At 37.8% G+C, this 20177-nt stretch overlaps 1 pseudogene; it reads left to right on the top strand.

The window, feature by feature from the left end:
* The first annotated feature begins 1308 nt into the window (after window positions 1-1308).
* LOC124102319 (ankyrin repeat domain-containing protein 66-like) lies at window positions 1309-6958 on the top strand (annotated as a pseudogene).
* Window positions 6959-20177: the final 13219 nt, after the last annotated feature.

Here is a 20177-nt window from a genome sequence, read left to right as displayed (position 1 = left end):
GTGTGGCCCTTCTATGTCAGATACAATGTATTTAAGAGAGCACTTATTGGTTTTCTTGCCAGTAAACCTAGAAAAACTTTCATTTTATAAACTTTTACATTGCACTTAGATAAGGCTCAGATAGATCTAGTTCTCAGATGTATACCTATGACTTGTCACATATACTTAAGGTGTCAATGATATTTTTATAAACTAAAATAATACTTGTTTATCTAACCAGTTGCAAAGGAATCATTTAAAAGACTTTAAAATAGGTACAAACCTTAATTCCTTTAAGAATTAGTTTTCTTAAGTAATGAAACCTGATACAAGAAAATTATCTGGATAAGAACCTGCCGCAGTCTGGCTGGGCACAAATGCCGCAGTCTGGCTGGGCACACAATCACGAGCCACCACACAGCTTGTAGATTCAAACAGCAACTCTTTATTCCCGAACTCACACCAGCCGTCTACAATCACGTTCTGGGGAAATCCACGTTCTCTGCCCAAATCCACCTCCACTGGGCTTCTATCTCCAAAATATACTGTCTGAATCCCTTGAGAACTCAAGGGGAACTCAGGCAGCAGGATACGCCCTATTCCCAGCAGGAATAATCTTAAACCTTAAACCTGGAACCTAAACCGGGAACGCCCTAAACGCGATTATCTTAAAACCGGGAACACCCTAATCTGCCTTGGTCCTTGAGCAAGGTCACCTACATTCAATGTCACTGCAACATGTCAGCAACATGGGGTACGCTGGCAAGGAAATTGTCATACCTACTTGGCTAATGGCTCCCAGCACAGTGAGGTAAGTGATAATATTCTAAATGATAGACGAGGAAATGGAGCCTCAGACATTTGTTACTTATCCACGGTGACACACCTTAGTAAGCCCCATTGTGAGGATATGAACCCACATTTATCTGTTGAGAAAGTCTGTTTGCAAGCTCTGTTAGCTATAATGTAAGTGGGCTTTAAAATATTTATTTTTGAAATGAGCATTGAAAGAGGAGCCTGTCCAGTGCTCCCGTGAGCAGGACCTGAGAAGATTTCTGGGACAGTGGACAGGAGAGGGGTATCCTGGAAGGAGTACCGGACATACTGTGAGAGTCCAGGTTCCCCATGGGAACAGGGTTCATGGAGTGAGGACAGGGTGCTGATTCCCCAGTCAGAGGAAGGAGAAGGGATGAAGGGGATGATGATAGGAATCTGGAGGCACCCCGAAGGTGCATTTCCTACCCTTGTCATGTTGTCGAGGCTGGTCCTAGTCTCAGGCCGTGGGGGACATTTTCCTCTTAACCTCCTCCTGTTTCTTCTTGGTCCCTCTAAGGGCAAGTGGAAGTGATGCATCTCCTGATAGGCTGTGGAGCCAGGCCCTGCCTGGTAACTGATGTGGGATGGACCCCCGCTCACTTTGCAGCTGAGTGCGGCCACCTGAATGTACTCAGAGCCCTGCATGCCCTGCATGCCGCCATCGACGCCCCTGATTTCTTTGGAGACACACCTAAGAGGATCGCACAGATCTATGGGCACAGAGCCTGTGTGGCCTTCCTGGAGGAGTAAGTTTCTTTTTTATTTTTATTTTATTTTTTTGCTTCCCAACTATAGGAAGGGCAAAGATACAGAAGCTTGTGATCAAGGTCTTTGCCCATTCAGTGGGCTCAGGTCAATGAAAAAAAAATGAGAAAATCCAGTCAACTGACTATTGTTTTCATTAATTTTTAAATTGAGTTATTTTCATAGAAATGACTGGCCTCAGGTAAAAAATACATTGATCTGTTGTTTTAGATTATACAAAAATTGTCTCTGATCAGAGAATTGGGACACAGTTTGAAGAAAGGTGATGATCCCAGATTCATGGGCCCCTGCAGCTTTCTAAAAGGTATTCAAGCTGTGTGACCTTGTACAGGTTGTCACCTTCCTGACCCTCCATTACCTAATATTTAAAATGAGGCAGATGAATTAGAATTTGATTTTCAGACCCTTCTACTTTTTCAAGCATCTATGTTCATCTGTGAATCCCCTACTAACACATATATCCAAATAAGAATTTATCTAACATTTTGTTCATTTTTTTTTACTCAGTCAAGACATTGAACATAGTTTAATACCAATTGTGTACATAGCAGTAGAGCTCAGAGAGGGATGGAAATAAAATTTAGACATTTCTAGTTTTGTTGGATCAACAAGTAACTCATATAATAAAAAGTTGAATAATAGTATCTGGGCATTATTTCTTGGAAATTAAGACAAGGTAGATAACAAATCTACTGGGCTGTGCATAATAGAAGAGGAGGGTGGCAGTGAGATGTCTCCTAAGAGCTGGCAAATATAGTTGTAAGAAAGTTAAACTAGGAAAATCTTTTCCTATAGTGAGATTAGTAATGTGAAGAAGTAACCTAAGAGACTCCTAGGGGCTTTTTACCACTGAGCTATATATCCCTAGTTTTTTTTTGTTTTTTTTTTTTAAGTCTGAGACAGGGTCCCACTCAGTTGCTGAGGGCCCTCACTAAGTTGCCCAGGCCAGCCTTGAACTAGTGATCCTCCTGCCTCAGCTGGGATTATAGGCATGTACCACCAAATCCAGCTCAAAAGACTCTCTCTTAAAGATGGTGTCACCCACTTAAAATATCCAAAGTCACAAATTAGGTGATTTGAAGAGCAGAGAGGCAGAACCTGAATCTTTGTTTGAATATCTCTATCTTTTCCCCAGTTTTTTCCATTGCCCTTGTCCTCGGTAACCTCCATGCACTGTATGTGAGACCACAGTTCTCTTCATCTTATCAGTTCCTAGAGCCTTAGGTCTTTGAATTGTCAAGACTCTGTCATTCAACATTTTTCATTCCCAATCTATCATGTGCCTGAAAATGTCCCCAATCTTACTCGGCTGCCAGGACAGTACTTCTACTTTCTTCTTATACACTCTTCATAACTTTCCCACCCCTTTTTCATTCATTCTGTACCATACAATCCAGAATTGCCAATCTCGGGAAAATTTCTGTGCTCTCTACTCCTAGGCTTGGTTGACTAGAGAAAAAAAAAAAAATCCCAGCAAGAAGTAAATGAGCATCATCAGAAAGATTTTTTTCTCGGCTTGGCTCTCTCTTCCTGTCCTACTACCTCACTGTCAATTCCAAGTCCCCATTACACTCTCTCAGAGGGTATGTCTTCTTGAAACTTTGGGTTACATGTTTTCCAACCCCTGTATCTACATATATATGTATGTATATATACACACACACATACATATATACACCTATGTACGTATATACCCACGTGTATATGTATGTATACACATGTATGTATACATACATGTGTGACATATACATGTGTGTTTGTATGCATATATATCAACATATATATGTTGGTATGGGGTTGGAAAAAATATATGTGTCTATGGACATATTCTGTAGTGGGAGCTCTAGGTTTTGATTATTTGCTAAGATTTACAGGAGAAGGAAGAACCCTAACTTTCTTTTAGCTGATTAGAATAGTGTATCCCTGTAGATCTTACATATACTTACATCAGTTCCTTCTTGCCTCCCATCCCTTCTTCTGTAAAAAGGGTTACCCCTCCATGGAGATTCTTCATGTCTCTTCTACAAGGCCATTGCTCCTGTATTCTTTGTTGCATTTTTACTCTATCTCCTGCATTTTTTTTAATGTTCCTTCCTTTCACTTCTTTTTAGTCTGTGAACATGTTCAAATAGATCTTATTAAGCAAAAAGCAGAATCCCACTTCTGTTTCTTTTCTTCCCTACACTTCAAAGCTACTTGAAAATTAACTTACATAATTATCTCTACTTCCTCACCTCTCACTCTTCAGACTTCCCCCTGATCCATCTGTTTACAGAGTCAGCTCTGACCCAAGTTATCATGAAGTTCTTGTTTGCTAAGCCAATGGCTTATTCTTAGTTCACATCTTACCTCTACTAATTCCCATTTATTATATTTTGGAAACTCTTCTCCCTTACTTAATCTGATGCTACTCTCTCCTAGCTTCCCCCTCTCTTCTCTGATTATTTCTCATGATTTGCATATGCTTTTTTCAAAAAGAAAAATTAAATGGTTTATTCTTGCATGCCTTTTAGATGCTGAAATTCCTCTGGGTCCTGCCTTTGGCTCTGTTGCACTGACATTCTCTGAGTAATCTCAGCCCCTCCTTAGTGGCCAGAAGGTGGATGAATGTGACACATGGCCCAAGTATAACTGAGATGGAGGAGCAGTGGCTCCCCTCAAATAGGGGGGAGTGTTATTGCCAAAAAAACTGTGCAGGCAGAAACAACAACATCAAATACATGGTGTGTGAATCATCCTATTTCACTGAAAACTTCCCTCTGACAGAGAGTCTAGAGACAGAATCCTGGGTTAAGAGGAAGTTAATTTGGATCTGGAATAATAGCTAAGACCTGCAAATGGAGGAGGGAGAAAAAATCTGTTGATTTGTAATGAAGCCACCAAGTTGGATTTGTGCATAGTTTGTGCGCATATGTGAAGAGGTAGATGGACAGTGGCAGGATGAATGCCTGGCTAAGTAGAGTATCCATCTGAGGGAGATGTGGAGGATAAGTGTGCATGGGTAGATCAGTGGGTGGCCATAGTCAGCCAGGCAAGTGATAAATGTGAACTCAGGAGATTGACAAGCAGAAAGAGATGCTTTAATAAAGTTGCTTATGCATTGGAGGATGTGACAGTGGTGCTGTGTAGGTAGACTTGGAGGCATTTAGACTCTAAGTGAGGAGACCACTTAAGGATTTCTTAGCAGTTCATGTTGTGAGTAGGTGAGCTCCTGGGCTAGGAGGATGCAGAAGAAGGACATAAGACATTTTTAAGATATTTGATAATTTTCTGAACATCCTAGGGATCATTGAGGAAAACTTTAACTTTTGATTCAGGCTCTCTAAGTAGCAAATCACTTATTCAACAGGTAGAGGTAAACCCTACTATGTGTATGTCATTAAGTTAGACACTAAAAAGAACATAAAGATAAATCAGACATAGGACTAGACATCAAGAAGTTTCCTTTCTGGCCAGGTGTAATGGTGCACACCTGTAATCCAGCAGCTTGGAAGGCTAAGGCAGGTAAGACCAAAAGTTCAAAGCCAGTTTCAGCAACTTAGTGAGGCCCTAAGCAACTCAGCGACCCTGTCTCTAAATACAAAATTAAAAAGTTCTGGGGATATGTCTCAGTGGTAAAGTGCCCCTGGGTTCAATCCCTATACCAAAACAACAACAACAACAATAACAACAACAATAACAAATGTTCCTTTTTGAGTGGGAGAGAAAATAACTGGTTGAACAACTTATTTATATAAATAACACTGAACAAGAGAAAGTGACAAGAGGAGGGATGCTAAGTAATCTGAAGATTTAAAGGTCACTTCCAGCTTGCTGGTGGTAGATTGGGGGATTCGGGGGACAGGAAGGTTCCCTGTGCTCTGATTTGAGAGTTTTTGTTTTGTTTTGTTTTGTTTTGTCCTTCAGTACTATGGATTGATCCCAGGACCTCACATTGTTTAAATTTTAAATAATGAACATGCATTGCTTTAATAATTAGGAAAAAATACAATTAACAGCAAACAAAAAGAAAATAGCCTCTTCAGTAACAGGCCTCTTGCTGGGTGAGCACAATAAGATTTAGCAGTTCCTTCTTTCAGTTTCCTTCTTTGAGTCTATGTATCATCAACTTCTTACTCTGACACATCACTTTCCTCCACCTCCAAGTAGTTTCTTTGGCTTCTGAGACATCCCTAAGTGTGCACTTGGAACCGGGCAAACTAGGCCTCCTTCCAGGCTGTGTGTAGAGCAGGAAGAGAGAGCTTGGTCCTTGGCTCCCGCCCGGAGCTCAGGCCTGTCTGTCTTTGTCTAGGGCGGAGCCTGAGTGCAGGGACCATCGCAGAGCAGCTGAGCAGAATGGGCTGCAACTGGATGAGCGGGACCCAGACTGGGATGCCAAGAAAAGGGAGCTGGAGCTGTCTCTTCCTTCCCCCAGCAAAAATACTAATAAAAAGAAGAAGAGAAATGGAGGCCCAGCCAAGCTTAAATATACCAAGGAGCGGAAAGCGTGAGGGCTGAGCCTGAGGGCTGGATCCTTGTCTGGCGCTGCCAATCTAGAGGCTGTCAGCCTTGTGTTGTCTTTACATAATTTTACTCCAGGAAGCCTACCCCGGCTTCTACCAGAAGTTCATGACCATTTCGAATTTCATTCAATTTGAAAATCTTGCCCAGGTGCTCTCAGCAGGAGCTGTTGTCTCCTAAAACCTGCTGTCCACCAGACCAGGAGGGGACAAACTTTAGCAGGCCAGTTGCTTACACTTTTTTTTTCTCACCACTAATTTGTACCACTCCCCCACCCAACACCCCATTATAGAATTTCAGGGATCAAAGAAAGAGTCCTGAGGAAACTTGATTTTTTCCAGAGCAAAAAAGGAAAAAAAAAAAAAGTAAAAACAATACTCTAAAACAAAACAAAACAAAAAAACTAACATTATCCTTTCAATCTATGAAAAAAAAATTGTATTTATTGTCACATAGACTAAGCAATGATGTGAACAACTGTATTTCCCAGTTTCCAGCTTTTTATTTTTATTTTTTCTTTTGTGGGACCTGCAATGCCAGGCAAGTCATTTTTACCCATGATTATGTCCACATAGGAGGAACACTTTGGGCCATAGACTAGCTCAGTGAGAAATAACTGAAATTAGTTCATCCCTCATAACTAATGAAAGGTAATAATGTGAAATAATGGAATGTGATTGTGGATCCACTTTTTCTACTGTAAAATTTAGAAAGTTTAAATACAGATTACATTAGATATTTCCAATAAAAATATGGCATCCAATCTGAGATGTAAAATACACATTGGATTTTAAAAACTTAGTACAAAACATGTAAAATGTCTTATAATTTTTAATACTTATTTGTTGCAATGATAATTTTTTGACATTTAGGATGAAATAAAATTTGTAAAAATTAATTTTACCTTTTGCTTTTCTCTTTGAAAAACATGTGACTTATAGAATGTTTAAAATTACCTATATGGTTTGCATTTTACTTCTATTAACATTTCTATAGAATTTAGAAAACATTTAAAGCTTCTATTAGGAGACTAGTCTGGTATATTTTACCTTAATTTGCTACTCCACATTCTAACTTTATTAATTTTTCTGCCTAACTCAGTGTCTTTAGCTGCCAGACATCGCCATTACACACTTTCCAATTCATGCTCCTGGTAATATAAGCCATTTTTGGTTTGGATTTTCTAAAATAAAAAAAAAAAAGCTTTAATATCTAATAAGAAAGCAGTTTAGCTATCGAGGATAACTTTCCTACTTATCTTACCCCTGAGCATCAATTCCCTTCTTCTCTGACTTGACAATCCCAGGATGCCCCCTGCTTGCCCTGTTTTTCCTGATTCTCAACTCAGACGAACATTGGAAAACACCTGACTCAAGCCGGACTAAGAAAATTCTTCTCCTGGGAACTTGAAAAGAAATTTTCATGAGAGGTTGGACCAGGAACAGACAACTTCAGAAAAATGAAGAGGCCGGTCCTACAAGAGGGCTAAGGAAGTATAGAGAGGTGTTCTAGGAAGAGGAGGAGAGGACTAAGGCAAAAGATGGAGAGAGGTGGATAGTTGAGATAGATGATTGATAGATAGATTAACATCTTTCTACATTCCACTTCTCGCTGCTTACTCAGAGCCTATTAAATGGTATTTTCATGATAAAATTTCTCTTTGCCTACAGTACATATTAAATCGATGTTTTTCTTTGCAAATAGACTTTTCCTAATAAGCATGCTATTTTAATATCATGGGCTCATGAGTCAAGCCCACTTAGGTTTGTATCCTAAACATAGGGGGAATGTCCTGTATGCTTTCCAGTTGCTGTGAGGATGAGATGCAGTGACATGTGTAAAATGCTGGCGTTGGCACTAACTGGCCCCATGCAATGAATGGCTAGGGTATTGTCACAGAAGGGAGCTCCCTTGAGAATCTCAAAGGTGTTCAGATATATCATCCTTTATGAGTCCAGTGAAGCTTTCCATTGTCCCATTTTTTTGGCATGGTCAATAGCCTGACCTGCATTGGCTGAAAAGACATGGACCAAACTGTGAAAAAGCCTCCTTGGGTGGCCCTTATTGCAACCCTAACCTCAGGCCCTCTCAGAACTCTCCTTGTGTCCTCCTTTCATACTTATTGAATTGTTAGGAAACATGTTCTTCTCCCACAAATGTTCATACAGTAAATGGGAACAACAGGAAAAGGATGCTAAAATAGCTTGCCTATGTCTATATTGGTGCAATGTCCACACTCTATGAGCAACTTGTGTGTATTTTATCCAATCTGCTTGACATACTTGCAAGACAGGTATCTTTATATCCAATTGACATCACTATCAGAAGTTCTGAGGGGTGGTGACTTACCCAAAACCAAATGGGTTAGATATAGCACTAATCCTTCAGGCACTGGGAACTTGAACAGGTTGCTTAACTCTTCTAGTTTCCTTGTCTGTAAACTGGGAATAACACCAGTGCCTATACCTCAGAGTTGTTGGAAGGATTAAATGAGGCAATTCATTTCAAGTGTTCACTACCCAGAAAGGGGTCATTAAATAGTAGATGGGGTTATTTTTCTCAGTCTTTGGTGTCCCAGACATGTAACAATAATGATTGCTGGGGGTGGGGTTGTGGCTCGGCCGTAGAGCACTTGCCTCGCAAGTGTGAGGCACTGGGTTCAATCCTCAGCACCACATAAAAATAAATAAACAAAAGAAAGGTATTATGTCCATCTACAACTAAAAAAAATGTTAATAAAAGGAATGACTGCTAAGTTGCATTGGCATTGTCCCAGAGGGAGGAGACAAGGGCACAGGGATTTCTCTGTAGCCTATTAAAGTGCTAAATGAAGGTGCTTACCTGTTTTCCTGCCCCTGAGGTTGAGCCTTTAACTGAGGAACGTCAAATCTGAAGTTATTTCACAATGACATAAGTTCATCTCTTGAAAGGTAAGTGGACTTTACACATCTACCCTGACTCTGCTACGTACGGGTCCATTTCAATGGGGTTGAATTGAGATTTGCAGCAGTTGGCGGGGGTGGAATTTGTGTTGTCTGTTCTCTCTCATCCTCACAAGTGGAGAGGAGTTAGCAGATTGCATCATGTAGAAAGTTGAGGCAACATCATGTTATGGGAAAGGCACTTTCCTTTCTTCTTCTTCTTTCTTCTTCTCCCCTTCCTCCTCCTCCTTCTCCTCCTCCTCCTCTCCCTCCTCCTCCTCCTTCTCTTCCTCTTCCTCACCCCTCCTCCTATTTCTTCTTTCTTCTTCTCCTCCTCCTCCTCCTTCTTCTTCTTCTTCTTCTTCTTTTTTTTTTTTGCTAATCATCAGATACTATGTGCCTAATAGTATGTTTTGCTCTGAGAATCAAAAGATTAGTGAGGCCTGAGTAGGCTGTGTGATCCTGAAAGCACTTAACTCAATGTGTAATACTTATTGCCTAGAAGGGTAAATGTAAATGTTTTCTAAAAGCAAAGGAAGCAAGCTACCTTAAAAGATGCCTTTGCCCTGGCTTTATTTATTTTTATTTTTTCTTTTTATTTATATATGACAGCGGAATGCATTACAATTTTTATTACACATATAGAGCACAATTTTTCATATCTCTGATTGTATACATAGTATATTCACACCAATTCATGTCTTCATACCTGTACTTTGGATAATAATGATCCTCACATTCCACCATCATTAATAACCCCATGCCCCCTTTCTTTTCCTCCAACCCCTCTCTGCCCTATCTACAGTTTGTCTATTCCTCCCATGATCCCCCTCCCTACCCCACTATGAATGAACCTCCTTATATCAAAGAAAACATTTGGCATTTGATTTTTTGGGATTGGCTAACTTCACTTAGCATTATCTTCTCTAACTCCATCCATTTACCTGCAAATGCCATGATTTTGTTCTCTTTTATTACTGAATAATATTCCATTGTGTATATATGCCACATTTTTTTTTATCCCAAAGGACTTTAAAACAGCATACTATAGGGACACAGCCACATCAATATTTATAGAAGCACAATTCACAATAGCTAAACTGTGGAACCAACTTAGATGCCCTTCAATAGATGAATGGATAAAAAAAATGTCCTGGCTTTATAAATGAGAAATGGAAGCTGTTATGAGCTGAGGCATGTGTCTCTCTCCCCAAAATCAGATGTTGAAATCCTAATCGTCAGTTCCTCAGCCTATACTCTTATTTAGAAAAGCAGTCATTGCAGATGCAATAGTTAAGATGGGTTCATACTGAAGGAGAGTGGGTCCCTAGTCTAATATGATTAATATCCTTATAAGAGACCTAGAGGAAAGACAGTGTGAGGAGATATAGCAAGGAGATGGACATCTATAAACCAAGGAGAGATGCCTGTGTCAGTTCCCTCCCTTGAAGCTTTGAGAGGGAACCAACCGTGCTGATACCCTGAGTTCAAACCTGTAACCTCTAAAAGTACAAGTCACCTACTGTGTGGTACTTTGTTATAGCAACCTTAGCAAACTAATTCAGAAGCCATTTAAATAAAAGTATTGGTTACCGAGTCAGAAGTTTTTTTGTCATGTCTCTGAGCACAGTTATAGAGCATATCAGAAGGGCTTGAGTATTTTTTGAATACCTTTGAATATGATGCATTTTGAAAGGCAGATTTCAGATTAGAACCCAAAGCTTTTGATTCCTAGTTCAGACAGAGCTACTTCCAAGATAATAAATAGCACTGTGCATATCCAGTGCATTTTAATATAGAAGAAAAGTTTTTTTTTTTTTGGTTGATAATTGAATTACATGGACTCTTTTCTTGGTCATGGAAGGTTTTTTAAAAATCAATATTTACTGTGGATTCTAAGAATGTTCACTTGGGGTGTGTCTCCATGTAATAAAAGCATCTAGGCAGAAAAATGTAGGCAACACTATTGGTTAGTATTTATGTTTTCAAAGAGGTTGTTGGGATTTTTTTTTAGTAATATGTATTATTTGCTATTGGTTGAGGGAAAGTCCCAGATAGTCTAGTTTCAGCTATAAATGTTATTAAATATTTTTCTTACCAGTTTTCTGACTTTTTTTTGGTTATTTTTGTTGTTTTTCTATTTCCATCTTATATACTCCCTTGGCAGGCAGTGTTCCCTTGAGGGTCCTCGAAGATAAACTTGTTGTGTGAAAGCAAACAAAAACATCTAACAACAACAACAAAAAAAAATGGTGCATCCAAATCACATATTTTGCAATTAACTATTCTATAAAAATGAAAATGATTGATGCAGTCCCTCTTCTTTGAATGTTACAACATTGGTTTTTGACATGATCATACCTTGAGTCTTGAATTCTGTTCCCATCCCCAAACACATTATTAAATGAAGGGAAGATAAATTCAAAAGGTAAAGTAAGTAAAATGTGGATTAAAGAATCTACCAGGAAGGAGATCATTAAAGCAATATTCATCAAGAATAATTTTAAATATATCAGTCTACAGCTTTCAGAGAAAATATAAAATGTTTAAAATAGAGGTAACACAAAAATAAAAATTATAACTTGCCGCGTCCGGCCAAGGGAGCCGAGTCCGGCGAGGGACGGCGAGGTTAAAAGACACACAGGACACCAAGGTTCTTCATCCAGGAGTCAATAATCTTTATTGCTAACACACCTTTTTTTATACCCCAAGCAGCAGAAGTGGAAAACTACCCAAAAGCAGGAGGGAGGGGGGAGAAATTTAGTTTCAACATCTATTATTGTCAGGTACCGAAACCTCCCTTAACAATAAGTCCATCAGACCGGAAAAGGTCAAGGCATTCCCGTGGGATACATATGTCTCAGACGGACAAGCAGGAACAGAAAAACCGCAAGTTCGCCATGGCCTTGTGAGCTGGCCACACTGGCATGCAGAACAAACTAGTGGAGGTAGGGCTCCAGGGGCCAAGGTGGACCTGTTGCCAACAATAACTAATTATAGAATTTTTATTACCAATCCCTATCCCTTAATCTGACCTCATTTCCTAATACTCTTCTTTCTACACTTGCTACCTAGTAATGCCTACAATAAATGCTAAACGTGGTTTCAAACATGCCACTTTGTCCACTCAATAACTCTTTGAGGTAGGTGTTATTGTGATGACACAGGGATTTATAAGGTTAGGTAATCTTCCTGTTCACACATCTAGCAGGAGCCAAAGCAGGAACTTGGATTTAAGCAATGTGGCTTCATATTGTGGCCTCATAGCCACTGTGCCACACACCCTGCCTCTCTGCTCTGGGCCCTGGTTTCCATCTGCTAGGCACCTTCTTTCTTTCCTCCTACCTCTCCTAATCCTCTTCCTCCCTCAGGGTCTACCTTCAGCAAGAAGCCTTTTCAGAGTACACAGCTCACTCTAGACCTGTTTCTAGATTTATTAAATTTTCAATGATGTAATTGATTGATGTGTTATCACCTTCCTCTACTCTAAGCTTGGTTCTACTTTAGGGTCTCTAAAAAGCAGGGGCTCTGCATAGATTTATTTGGTTTCCCTGTAGGGCTTAGCACAATGCTGGTCACATATACATTTTCTGATCAGGAATGGAGTCACTAAATGTTTTCTAGATCAGGATGAGGAAGGATCTCTTCCCACTAAAACTGGAAAAAAGAAATTCATGGAATTGAAGCTGGAGTATTTGAGAAATTAAGGATGGTTTTCTCTACAAATTAGAGGAACTTGAGCTTTCTGTCTTTCAATCCTAATCTTTAGAAACTGGTACAAGTTTAATTTTAACCCAAGTTACTGAGCTGGTTGCAGAGTCAAATGATAGAAGCTTCTGTGTGCTGAGCATTGACTATGTGCCAAGTATTTTGTATCAATCTCTTCCAAACATCATGCTAGTCAAGTATTTTTATAGATAAATAAACGGAAGTTTAGTGAAGTTGTCTGTCTACAATGAGGTAATCAATAAGTTACAGTTACTAGTGTTTGCAAACCATGCTTTCTGTGCTTGATTCCTTTGGTTTATTCATTTGCAGTTTCCCAGGCTGCCTTTGTATTTAGCCAAGTTTTTTTGTCTTTGATTTTCATTCAAAATGTTCCAGAGAAAAGTACTTATGAATACTGATTTCAATTTTCTTCTAAAATGAAAATGACATAATGGTGGCATTCACAGTTGACATAACTGTCTTCTTATAAAATCCCAATGATCTGGAAAAAAAGCTGCTATAACTAATTAGGTCACTGGATAGCAAATATGCTTATGAAGATATTGAGTAATATTTCAATATTACTGGTATAAACCAGTTATTCTTACTAGATAAGACTGACTTGACTAACATCAAATTTTGTCTTTGGTCTAGAATTATGTCAGTCTAGTGAGATAACCATGTTCTCTTTATGATAATCTGACTATGTGACTACAAATTTGATACAGTTTCTTATTGTTAAAAATAAGGAACCCTAAAGGTAGTAAAAGGTTAGCAAGGGAATACTACAAAGAACTCTGTCTCAAATTTGACAACTTTATAGGAAATACAAAAATTTATTTATTGAAAGACACATATTGTCAAAGTTCACTTTTTTAAAAAAGAAAGAAATAGTTCTGTATTAATTTAAAAAATGAAATTGAGCTTGGTGTGGTGATATACATTCATAGTTCCAGCTACTTGGGAGGCTGATGTGGAAGGATCACCCAAATCCAGGAGTTCAAGGCCAACTTTGGGCAATATCTCAAAATACATAATAAGTAAACAAACAGTTGAATTTGTAATTAAAAAAGATTTAAAAAGAAAACTTCATGTACAGGTACTTTTCCTGGCAAAGTCCACCAACCATTCTTCCAGAAAATAGAAGAGGAAGGAATACTTCCCTACACATCTTATGAAGCCAACATTACACTGATAAATAAAACCAGACAAAAATATGGAAAAAAAATTACAAAGTGATATTCTTCATGAACACAGATGCAAAAGTTCTTAACAACCAAAACACCACAAATTAAATTCTGAAGTACATTAAAAGATCCAGCTTACATCATTGCTGGGATAATAATTTTGGTTATCAACTTGACTGGATTAAGAGACATCTAGAAATTTGGTAAAATCTGGGTGTGTCTGTGAAGGTGTTTCCAGAGGTGACTGACAGATGGAGTCAGCAAAATGAGAAGAAAATGTCTGTCCTGTACAGGCTGGGGACTCAAATGGAACAAAAACACAGACGGAGGAGAAAGTTAATGCAAGCGCGTTCTAGACCCTTCTTGAGCAAGTGCATTTGTTATGCTGCCATCACTTGGGAACATCAGACTCCAGACTCCTCAACCTTTGAACACAGACTCAGGCTTGCACTGCAGACTTGTTTCAGCAACTCTTTGGGGGCTTCTGAGCCTTCAGCTTCAGACTGGGGCTGTATCATTGGTACCTCTTGTACTGAGTCTTGGCTTCTTAGACTGATTTCCCTGGCGCTCCAGTCTGCATACAGCCATTGTGGCAGTATGCAGCTTTTGCTCATGTAAGCTGATTGAATAAATCTCTCGTATACTATATATCATATAAAATATTATATGCCAATTTTCTGGAGAACCTTTACTAACACAATAGCTAAATGGGGAACCCCCACCCAGGAATGCCTGGCTGGTTCAACATTCAATTATCATTATGATCCAATTATTCAATGGTATCAAAATACTAAAGACAAAACCTATGATCATTTCAATAAATGTGAAGAAAGCATTTGAAAAAATTCAATAAAAAAGAAAAACACTTAGAAAACTGGAAGAACCTACTTTCTACAAAAAAATCATTTTAAAAGAACTACAGTTGAAATAATTAATGATAAAAAACTGAATATTCTTCTCTTAAGACAGGGAATAAAACAAGTGTTTTCCTCTTGCCATTTCTATTACACCTTATCCAGAAGTTCTAGCTTATGCATGAAGGCAAGAAAAACAAATAAAAAGAATGCAGATTAAAAAGAAAAGAATAAAGCTATCTCTGTTCATAGATGACATGATTGTCCATTCAGAAAATTCCAAATAATATGCAAAGACAGTTAATAGATCTAATAGTGAGTTCAACAAGGCTACAGGATGTAAGGTCAATATATTTTTTAAAATTTCTATTTCTATATACTAGCAATGAAATATTGGCAATTGGAAAATGTATAAGTGCCATTTATAATAGCACCAAACCACTGAGCATGGTAAATGAATTTGAGCTTGGCGTGGTGATGTACATTCATAGTTCTAGCTACTTGAGAGGCTGATGTGGAGGGATCACCCAAATCTAGGAGTTCAAGGCCAGCTTTGGGTAATATCTCAAAATGCATAATAAATAAACAAATAGTTGAATTTGTAATTTAAAAATATTCAAAAAGAAATTACAACAAATGTTGTAATCCCAGCAACTTGGGAGGCTGAAACAGGTGGATCACAAGTTCAAGCCAGCCTTAGCAAGTTAGTGAAGCCCAAAGCAACTTACAGATTTACCCTGTCTCAAAATAAATAAATAAATAAATAAATAAATAAGGGGCTGGGGATGTAGTTTAGTGGTAGAGCATCCCTTGGTTCAAGTTCCAGTATTAAATAAAATAACACCAAAATTCTTGGGGATAAATCTAACAAATGTCCATAACATAGTATTAATTTATATCTGATAAAAAATATGAGCAGGATCTTTATGCTGGAAACTGAAATACTGATTAAAGAAATAAAGGATCTAAATAAGTATAGACATGTAATTGTCCACTGATTGGAAGATTCAATACTGTTCAAGCATCAGTTCTTCCCAAACTCTTTCATAAATTCATTGGAATTCCAATCAAATTCCACCAGGATTTTTTATATGAATTAACATGCTCCTTCTAAAATTTATAAGAAAAGGAACTAAAATTGTCAAGACAATTTAGAAAAAGAAGAACAAATTGAAAGACGTTATCTGATTTCAAGGCTTACAGTAATATAGACAAAAATATAAAAATGTAGATGAAAGGAATAGCACAGAAAGTCAAGAAAAAGACCCACACAAATCATAACCAATAAGTTTTTGATAAAGGTGACAAGGAAAATCAATAAAGGAAAAAAAATTCCCAACAAATAGTGCAGGAATAATTAGATATCATATTCAAAGAAATGAACTTTCATCTGTACTTGCACCAAATATAAAAATTAACACAAAATATAGACTTGAAAATAAAACACAGAACTTTGAAACTTCTAGAAGAAAATAAAAGAAAAACTCTTCTGGCCTTGGTATTAGGAAAGATGTCGTAAGTATGACAGCAAAAGTATGATTTGTAATTAAAAATGAGAACTAGGAGCTTCTGCTATTCAAAAGACACTGTTCAGGGAATTAAAAAAAAAAAACAAATCACAAACTTGGAGAGAGCTTTTGAGAACCATATATCTGATTTTAATGAAGTATATTCATAATGTATTTTTAAAGTAAAGTTCAAAACCACAATAGGGTGTGGTGTTGCACACCTATAATCCCTACTTGGGAGGGTGAGACAGGAGGATTGCAAGTTCAAGGCCAACCTGGGCAATTTAGTGAGACTTTGTCTCAAAATAAAAAATTAAAAGGGCTGAAGACATAGCTCAGTGGTAAAGTGCTACAGGGTTAAATTCCTAACCAAATATTTATAAAATAATTCAATTTACAAAATTTGTAAAAAAATTGAACAGATGATTCATCAAAGAAAATACTCAGATGGAAAATAAGTACATGAAAAGATACCTGACCTCATTAGCCATAGGGAAATGCAAATTTAAATCACAACAAGAAATTCTACACATTCTTTTGGAATGAAAGAAAGAAAAACAAAACAAACAGACACACGCTCACACACACATACACACACACACATAAGCCTGACAATACCAAGGGCTGAAGAGAAGTCAAAGTACTGGAATTTTTGCTTGCTGGTGGGAATGCAAAATGGTGCAGCTGTTTTGGAAACAGTTTGAGAATTTCTTATAAAGTTTAGTATTTACTTATTATATGATGTGGCAATCCCAATCCCAGATATACTCCTAAAATAAAACCTTATATTCATATAAAGCTTGTATGTGAATATTTATTGAGGTTTTATCCATAATTGCCAAAAACTGGGAACAATTCAAATGTCCTCAACTTGTGAATGGATGAACAAACTTGGTAAATAAATGCAATGAGATATTACTTAGTTATAAAAAAAAGAGGGTGTGGGGGTGGGGGAATGAAGTGCTGGCACTCCATAACACGCCTGAGTCTCCAGTGTATCATGCTGCAGGTAATGAGATCAGACTCAAAAGGCTACATATGTATGAACTGGATGACACTCTGGGAAATATACAGTTGTAAGGACAGAGGACGGACCAGTTGTTGACAGGGACTAGTGATAGAGGAGGGATTGGCTTAAAAGGGGCACTGGTAAGTGCTCAGGAGAAGCAACTGTTCTGTATTTTGTGAAGTGTGCCGTAAACATTTTTTAATAAGGGGAAGGAATCAATGGTTACTGAGCTCAAAGCTTTTCAAAACATTGATTCCTTGAGGATTGAGTGTGGAAAAAAGATATACATATATCACAGGATGGAGAAATTTTGGGGTGATACTAGGATGGTTTAGTGGATACCCTAATTGGCTGTGTATTAGAATCACCTCTGGAATTTAAAAAAATACTGATTCATAAATTTTACCTCAGATCATAATTCAAGGTCAGATCCCAGGAATTTTTATGTTTTTAATATTGTCTAAGTTGTGGTACCCATCTGGGTTTAGAATCCTGGGCATGTAATTGCTAAAGTCCTTTTCAATATAAACATCCTTATGAATGCATAGATGTATATTCACTTCACTGGGCAAAAAAATAAATAAATATTTATCAGTCCTAAGTGAAATTTAGCGTTTCCTTCAACTATGAATGTGAATAACAAAACTCAGCTGTATTATTAGTTCCTGTGAATTTGCTGCACACAGACATCTCAGATATTTTTTGTTATATTAACATGATATTTCAGATTATGGTTTTTCAGATCATGAAATGTTTTGATTATGTCTCATATCTTGAAGTATCATTTATAATGATCAAAATTGGAAATTATGGTAACCACTGAAATTATTCCAAAATCTAGTTATTTAACAGAAGAACAGAGAAACAAAAATGTTTATTTTAAATTTTTTATTTTTATTTTTTAGTTATACATGACAGTAGAATGTATTTTGATATCTCATACATACATGGAGTATAACTTCCCATTCTTGTGGCGTTACACTGACCGAGAAAAAAAATGTTGTGACACAAACTGTTATTTTCATATTTTGATAATTGTATTTTAATAAAATTAGTGTCCTTTGTAATCTTTTACATTTTGATTTCTTTTTAAATATTTTTCTTAGAAGGAGCTCCATATGTTCCACCACATGCCCTAAAGAACCCAGGTATAATACATTTAAGCATTTCCATGACAAGGCTTCCTGATTTGAAGTCTTATGACTCCCATAATTGCAGACACATATATATTTAAATGGAAGTAGAGGATGAAAACTCTCTAAATGCAAGTGGTGACTGGGTTTTGGATCATCGAAGGTGTCTGTAGTTACTAACACCCCTCTCTCACTCAGGTTGGCGAGGGAATGAATGCATTCAGTGGTGTGAGCCCTGAGGCAGGTTGAGGACAGCAGGGCTTGGGTCTTGAGGGATGCACTGGGCAATGTGAGCAATCCCATGTCACTCATTCTCCACTCATCATGACCAAACTTCCTTTCCTCCCACTGGTTCAGTACACAGCACATAAAACAAAGGCAAACAAAAAGTCAAGGTTGTCAGCTGAATTCAAAGGCAAACAAATATTATGCAATACAAATGAGTAGACACTGAAATGGAGGCACAAAACAAGACAGTAAATATTAAGCTCTATGGGAGAGGAACCACATAATTTCTCTCTTTTAAAAACACAGTGCTTAGAATTCTGGTTCTAGCAAAGGGAATAAATGGAAAGTTACTTTTGTTTCATTTTTTTTTCTAAGAGATGTTAATGACCTAAGAATAAAATTCCCAGTGCAGGGATGAAAAGGAAGACTGGTCAAGGTGAAGGCATAAAGACTATATTTTGGAGAAGTGCCATGTCAGAAGGCATCAGAGCACAGTGAGCAGAGAGCCAGGGCTTTTGCCCAAGTAAGAGATGGGGTGCAGCACTTCCCAGTTCAGTGACCTTGAGGAAATCTCTTAACTTTTGTGAGCCTCAGTTTCTTTTTCTATAAGCTGGGTTGATGCCAGTTTTATTAATTTTTATGAAATTTTCTCCGGGGAGAAAGTATTGAGAGAGTCGGATGGGAGAAAGCATTCTCCAAATTCATCAAAACCAAAGGCTCCACAAAAAAGACAGATTGAGAAAGGATTAGATAGATGGCTAGATATATTTGAAGCCAAGTAGTGAGAACTGATAGAAAATAGGCATAAGGTTGTTCTTGTAAAATTCTTCCAATTTCCTGTGTTCAAAAGTTTTCTAGATACAATCTCATATGAAAAATCTGCAGGCTTTTCTATAGCAATAATTTGCCTTTGAAAATGTCTCTAGTGTTTACAAGCCCAGGAAGTGAGGAACAGTTCTCTTATCCTCTGCTATGCAGTTGGAGTTCAGTATCCAGTTTAGAGTATAAAGAATTGGGCAAATCCTAGCAAATCTGTTTCCAGAATTTGAACTTGAGCAATTTGATTGGTTTGCCTTTTCTTCAGTTTCCTCCTTAGTGAATGGTGATAGCTATACCTGCCTCTTAGATCTAAGCATGATGTACCTGGTACCCAGGATTAGTAAATTACAGTGACTGCTGTCCTTATTCCCAGAGTCAAAAGGACCTTAAAGTTCATCTAGCAGAAATCCCTCATTTACAAGTGGGCAATCAGGTGCCCAGAGAAGAAAACCAATTTCCCCAGGGACACAGCCGAATGGTAGTAGAACGAGGATCTGTATTCAGGGCTTCAGTGTTCCCTTCCAGGAGGCTTTGCATCTTATTATTCTGCCTCCTGAAGCTGTTTCTTCAATTTTATAAAATTACATAGACCAACCAGGTGTCATCAATAATTTCTATGCAAAAAGGCAATCAGGTGTCATCAATAATTTCTGTGCAAAAGAGCAAATTCCAGCAAAATCTAGCTTTTGGAGCTTGTTGTCCTGATGGCTTTGCTGCCCTGTTCTCAGCTTTGGGTACTCCTAAATTCAA

Source organism: Marmota monax, unplaced genomic scaffold (genome assembly GCF_021218885.2).
Source record: "Marmota monax isolate L192 unplaced genomic scaffold, Marmota_monax_Labrador192_F-V1.1 WCK01_AAM20220418_F8-fsc00191, whole genome shotgun sequence".
NCBI classification, from domain to species: domain Eukaryota; kingdom Metazoa; phylum Chordata; class Mammalia; order Rodentia; family Sciuridae; genus Marmota; species Marmota monax.
The sequence above is the reverse complement of the archived record's forward strand: the minus strand, read 5'-3'. Positions and strand labels throughout refer to the sequence as shown.